The following is a 6,526-nucleotide window of genomic DNA, read 5'->3' as shown; positions in this document are numbered from 1 at the left end:
CAGATTGTGAGCATAGCTAGCGGAGGATGTAAAGGCTGGCTTGGCTTGCTGTTGTTGCTGGCCTCTGTTGGAGGGGCATGTACCCACGATCGGAGACTGGACAAGGGCGTTACAAACTCAAACAGGAGCTTCATATTGCCTCTGGCCAAATGACAACGCTTCCGACGAGTAAAGAATACCGCATAGGCACATACGTAATGCGACAGACACGTTCTGCTAGCTTATATGAAGACGCGTGAGCATTGCTTTTGAAATACGGTTATTTGCTATCTGCATCTAGTTTGACGTATTGTAAAACACCCTAGAACGTGGCTGAGTAGGCTGCTCGCTTGATTCAAATTTCAGAGGCTTTTGTTTTTGGTTACATGGGGTTTAACGTCCCAAAGCCACTAAGGCTATGAGAGACGTCGTAGTGGAGAACTCCGGAAATTTCGACCAGTTGGGGTTCTTTAACGTGCACTGACGTCGCACACTACATGAACCTCTAGCATTTCGCCTCCATTGAAATGGGACTGCCGTGGTCGGTATCGAACCCGCGTCTTTCGTTCTAGCAGTTGAGCCCTACAACCACTGATTCACAGCGGCGGCACATTTCAGAGGCATATATAGCGTTCATGCAGCTCAGCTGGCTTCAACGTTTTCTGTGCTACATGGCACCTAGAGAATGTTTACGTGGCTGTGCATGCACCTGCATTCGAACACGCTGGTACAGTGTGCGTCATACTTAGGACGAACACGAGAAATGGGGAAACGGCGACTTCTAACCAAGAGGAAAGTAGTTTTCACCGCTAAGCAGCAGCACGGCTTAAGGCTCCATCTCTTCAGCTCTCTTCGCCTTTTCTTGCTTCGCAGTGAAACCTAATTTTGTCCTTGTTAAGAGTAGGTTTAATTGTTTCTTGCGGGACCGATTGCGGTGACAACTAATCGGTGGTGTGACTGCGTCATTAGCACTGCGGAACTGGCATAGCATCTCATATGTACAACGTCAAACGGCATACACAGGGCATGCCCACGAAGGTGAATGATAAGCTGTGGCGTGAAGCGGTTTGAGGATGCATGGCAATTGGTGTCGACAGCGGTAGATATGTACATTAAAACCAGAATATTCAATACGGCGCTTCCGAAAAAGATAGACATTGAACTTTTGCTGGGTAAGGATTTTGCTGTGCAAACAACTGACGGGCATTTGGAAGGGAAAAATAGGGCAAGAATGCTTTATACACGTCTGAGGAAATCATTGCAGTGTGGATCAGATCATCAAATAGACAATCTTTTCAGTTTTGGATGAGATAAAAAAAGTCATCAACTGTATGTTTTTTCCTACCTAGTAAATAAGAAGAGTTGCTCCAAAAAGTAAGCCCCAGCTTTGCGAGCGTACGCAAGTAATTCTTTCCTTAGTACACACCTCAGTCTTAACTCTGTACCAATGTCGTAACACGCTAGAACTTTCCTATTGCACTCCCTTTACGAAAGAAGCTTTTCAGTGAGGTTGCATGCACTTGATTACGCAACTCTTTAGTTCCTTTCTTTCTCAATGCCACTACTTCGTACAATGAGTTCAGCCGCCAAATGGCCTGCAAAATCAAGATCAGAAACCGTGAGATAGATTCGACTTCATGTCGGACTTCTTTGCAGCACTGATAGCGAGTCGAAGAAGAAACAGCGGATGGTGTCAGCTGAGCAACTATCGCCGTGCCAGTCTCCAGGGAGAGTGTGAATAATTTCGCATTTCGTTAAGGATTTGCCGAGAAAAAGGCCGAAACTTGTCTAAGTTGCCTTCACCCTTTTCTTGCCGATAGCTGACGCTCCCGCAGCCGAGGGATTGCCGACGGGCCGTAGAATGGAAGATCAGAGGGAATACATGCGAGATGGGCCCAGGTCACGAAGGCACTTACTTAATTAGGAACTCGCGAACGGAATTCTCGGTCTCATTGTCCGTTTCTGGGTATCTATCTATCTCGCCACATTCTTTCTTGCAATCTTGGTTGCCATGCACCTTGGCACTTAACTCTTGCCTCTTTCCAACTTGAGGCAAGACGTGAATCTAAGCTTTGTTCTCTCGTATTTTCCTGCTTTTTCTTTCTAGACGGTGCCAGAGTCAATGAATAAAAAGTGGAAGAGGGCCACAAGGATTCGAAAATAACTTCTGAGAAAAAACTGTGGAGAAATGTGGACATGCCAATTCAATCCCGCGATTGAGAGACTTCCTAATCCAAATTTGGAGCAGTGGGATGCCATTCTGCAAAGCGAGGCTCCTGACCAGCAAATAGGACTGGTTCGCAGGGCCCAAGCTGCGGCGCGGGCCAATGGCCTGCAGGAATAGGCGGACGACCCAACACTACGAGAATGCCACTCTTTCAGTAAAGTTTTCAATCAATCAATCAATCAATCAATCAATCAATCAATCAATCAATCAATCAATCAATCAATCAATCAATCAAACAAACAAACAAACAAGCGATCAATCAATCAATCAATCAGTCAATCAATCAAAGTGCTCTTTCTCTCTCTTCTTTCATTCCCTCCTTCCTCCCTTGTCTTACGGCGCGGTTCGGGTGTACACCGACATGTGACACAATTACTGTGCCATTTCCTTTCCTCAAAAACCACTTTCCAATTTACAAAATCCGATGCTTGATCATGCTAAGAAAAGTTACAGTGTGTAATTGACCAATTAATTAGATAAAAAATTAAAAAAGAAAAATGTGTTCAAAGGTCTTTCTCTCTTTCCTCTTTCACTCCCTCCTTTCTTCCTTCCCTTACGCCGTGGTCGGGTTTCCACCCAGATATGGGAGACAGTTTCCGCGTCATTTCCTTTAATCAAAAACCACTTTTCTAATGAAAATGCTACCGAGGAAGTGTCGGACGGAATACTCGAGTTGTATTCTTTGCGTACGTCCTATTTGGTTTGGTTTGGTTTTGTGGGGTTTAACGTCCCAAAGCGACTAAGGCTATGAGAGACGCCGTAGTGAAGGGCTCCGGAAATTTCGACCACCTGGGGTTCTTTAACGTGCACTGACATCGCACAGTACACGGGCCTCTAGAATTTCTCCTCCAAAGAAATTCTAGCCGCCGCGGCCGGGATCGAACCCGCGTCTTTTGGGTCAGCAGCCGAGCACCATAGCCACTGAGCCACCGCGGCGGCGTCGTCCTATTTAGACGAGTTTATATTTTACGTGATAATTGCCGACGAAAACCGACTTTTCGCCTTGCAGAGCAATAAGCCCTGAAAAAGTCAGCAAGAGGCTGGAAACAGTATGTCTGCAGCTCAGGCCTTTGTATCAGCTCTACACACAGTCCACTGGGGCCTCCAAGACGTATACAGAGTGCACGGAAACCACGAATCACGAAGCCCTTCCAGTGGCTTCTGTGTAGTTTGTATCAACCGCCATAGAGGGAGCGCGAATCACCTGCTTTGTTACATTGCACGGAATGCGCATACCACTCATGTTCTTATATAAAAGAAATCATTACCGAAAATTACTATTAAGAAAATACTGCTTATTTTGTGATGAGTCGAGTTTTCGTAAGTAAAAAAAATAAACAAACTGTGGCGTATTATTTTTGCTATAGATAAAAGCCCGCAGTTTGAACAATGCTCTCGCTGGGGGTTGTGGCGTGCCCCTGTAATCCAGCTTCTTGGAGGCCGGTGCTAGAGGACGGGTTGAGGCTGGGAGTTCTGTCCCATGTCGATCGGGTGTCCGCGCTAAGCTGGGCGTCGATGTGGTGACCCCAGGGGAACCCGGTGGTGGCCAGGTCGCCTAAGGAGGAGCGAACCGGCCCATGTTGTTGTTGTGAGTGGGAGAAGGATGAAAAAATTGCACTGGCCTGCCTACTTGCTCGAGCCGAGCCACGGCGGGAACGCAGAAAGCAAAAGCTCCCGCGCTCTGAGGGATAGCACCTCTGAATGGGCGGCATGGGGTAGCCCGGCCAATAGACTCGGACCTAGTGCCTTTCTTCTATTGCAAAAGCAATACTACTTGCACTTTGCAGGGTGACCACCATAGTGCCGCGGCGGTGACCTTCATTTGACCTTGATTGCATTAGTTGGATTGGATTGGATTACATTGGACTGGACTGGATTAAAGTAGATTACATTACATTGGATTGGATAGCAATGGATTGTATTGGATTGGTTTGGATTCGATTGGATTGTATAACCGATAAATCACCACGAGCACCACCACCAGCTACACTACCAGCTGTACCATGGCGTAGGTACGGATATTGCTTTCGCAATTACCGGGCTTAAGCAAGCTAAGCCACAGCGAAATTTTTTTTAATGTCTCGAAAGGCTTTGCGTGCAGCAATATTTTTTTCTTCATTGCTTGTTGCTTCCCTGGGCTTCAGCCGATGTTGCCTGCTGGGCAGTGGATCGTAGTCACTTTAATGATGATTGTTGGTCTTTATTGTCGTCTTTTCTAATTTTGTCAGTACTTGTGGCCTCTATAGTCAGTTTTCTGCATAGTCAGTTTCCTGCGACATGATGACGTGTGTACTTGCGTGCGGTATCGTAGCCACGTAATTAGTTGTGAGGAAAGTAAACGGCGCAGTAACTTTGTCACTTCTCGCTGGACACTTGAAACGCTCCTTTGACAAGATCTGTTTTATGTAGCATTTTAATGCATGAAGTACTTTTTAAAGACATTATTCTTTTTGTAAACATAGCCACATGCCGTTAACCCCGTAGTGGACTTTGACGTGCCAGACTCGTCATACACCGAATGTCATTTCTCTCTAAGGACGAGCCCAACTTATCGTGCAATTTCTGGCGCTCTGCGTGCGCTTGAAGTCAACTTGGGATCACCTGAATGATCTTTTGGTTTGCCGATAGATGGCAGCACTGTTAATGAACGACTATATTTTCGTAGCATTTTAGAACAAAAATCTGTCCGTTAGCGGGGTTAAGCACGTGTGTGCACATAGCACCCACAGTACGTGTTCTATACGCCTCAGCCACGCGTCTCGCCTTATCATGTTTAAGTGCAGATGTAATAGCGCTTCCTAATTAGTCCTTGTAGTGGCGAGAGTGCCGTCGGCTCCGCATACGCAGCTGTGGCGAGGCGCAGCGTGTCACGTGGTTCGAAAGCTTGGAGTCCAGCGAGCGCCGTCGGCTCAACGCGCGCAGCTGTGGCGAATGTGTCGCGAGTCACGTGTCATGACGTCAGAGCCAAGCCTCCGCTCTCTCTCGTTTGAAGGTCAAATTTCATAGCCACACGACCTTCAGCTTTGTACGGGAGGAGTAGAGCTTACGCTCGAAAAATTAGCGCTCCTGCTTGGCCCATCACGTTGAGTGCGCTATACATGAAAAAAAAAAAATGCAATTTTTTGGAGGACAGGATATGGCGCAGTAATTATCTCAGATCTCACAGACCTTTCGGAGGACTTCGCTTCCGTATGCCAGGAGTAAAATTTCCTAGAGTGGTGGGTATTGGTACCCCCGGGCTTGGATTCTGCAACAGCAAGAAAAGCGAGGCGACACGCAAAGTAAAGCTGAACTGAATAAGGCGGTAGTGAACTGATTGATGAGAGTGAAGCTTAGCGAGCACGATTATCTATTTTTCACCAGCACTTCAGGTACACCGAACACGCAAGCTAGCAATATTTTTTTGGGCTTCGTAGTAGTTATTAGCAGTAATTAGCGCTTTTGCAGCAAACCTAATTGCAACGAAGTCCATGCAGTGTAAATATTTCTGCTGTGCTCCTGTCGTTCTGCAAAGATAATGACGGGCCCGTCATTCCTCTAAGAAAAAAAGGGGAAAAAAATTGTGGCTTCCCATAATATGTATTCGCTCAGTGCTCAGCTTTTCTGGACATGAGCAGCTAGCGCCATTTGTTGATTGCCAGTAGCGAGCAGCTTGTAATAATGAGGTTATTTTAAAACTTGCAATTTTTAGAAAACTACAGAACCCTGAGCGATTATACTCGAACATGGTGATGAACACGGTCAACTCTTCCTCCTTACTACCACAGCTGAAGTATAAAATGCATCGTGCTCTCACACCGATTATTTCTGACAGCCATAGAAATCACTGAGATGTGCCGAAGATTTGAAATTCCCGCTGTGATTTTGAGTGTTCAGCGCCACTCGGCACGTGGTGGCAGCGGTGCGAACTAAAAACATTTCTCCATGTTTCCTGGGATTGCCTAAACCGAGTAATTTTAAGAATGTCGGATCCGCGCTCTGTGCAATTTCCTCACAAAGCCGAGTGGCGAGTAAAGTTGTACCTACGGCACACACAGCCGCGTTGCATACCCAACCGTGCAGCCGTGGCCTCACGGGCACCTTAATAGCCGACGGCGGAGTTCGCGCACGAGTTTCGCATTCCCATTCGTTACCGCAACCCGTCGGAGTGGTTGAACCACGCGTCAATGCAGACCGGCGGATGCAACGACCCATGTGGATGCAATCTGCCACGCAGCGTCGAATAGCGCACGTGTTCAGTTTCGAGCAGGGCTTCGAGCGGTTTAGAAATTATTTCGCTCGCAGAAGAAGCCCGTAATTAAAGTTAACCACGCGCAGATT

The 6,526-nt window shown here is 46.9% G+C and overlaps 1 pseudogene; it reads left to right on the top strand.

Annotated features, from left to right (window-relative positions):
* Window positions 1–3,603: 3,603 nt before the first annotated feature.
* Window positions 3,604–3,955, top strand: LOC149365976 (signal recognition particle RNA; annotated as a pseudogene).
* The last annotated feature ends 2,571 nt before the right edge of the window (window positions 3,956–6,526 follow it).

The sequence above is a fragment of the Amblyomma mixtum genome, chromosome 1 (assembly GCF_055824585.1).
Source record: "Amblyomma mixtum isolate Tamu chromosome 1, ASM5582458v1, whole genome shotgun sequence".
NCBI classification, from domain to species: Eukaryota; Metazoa; Arthropoda; class Arachnida; order Ixodida; family Ixodidae; genus Amblyomma; species Amblyomma mixtum.
This window is presented reverse-complemented; position numbering and strand designations above follow the sequence as displayed.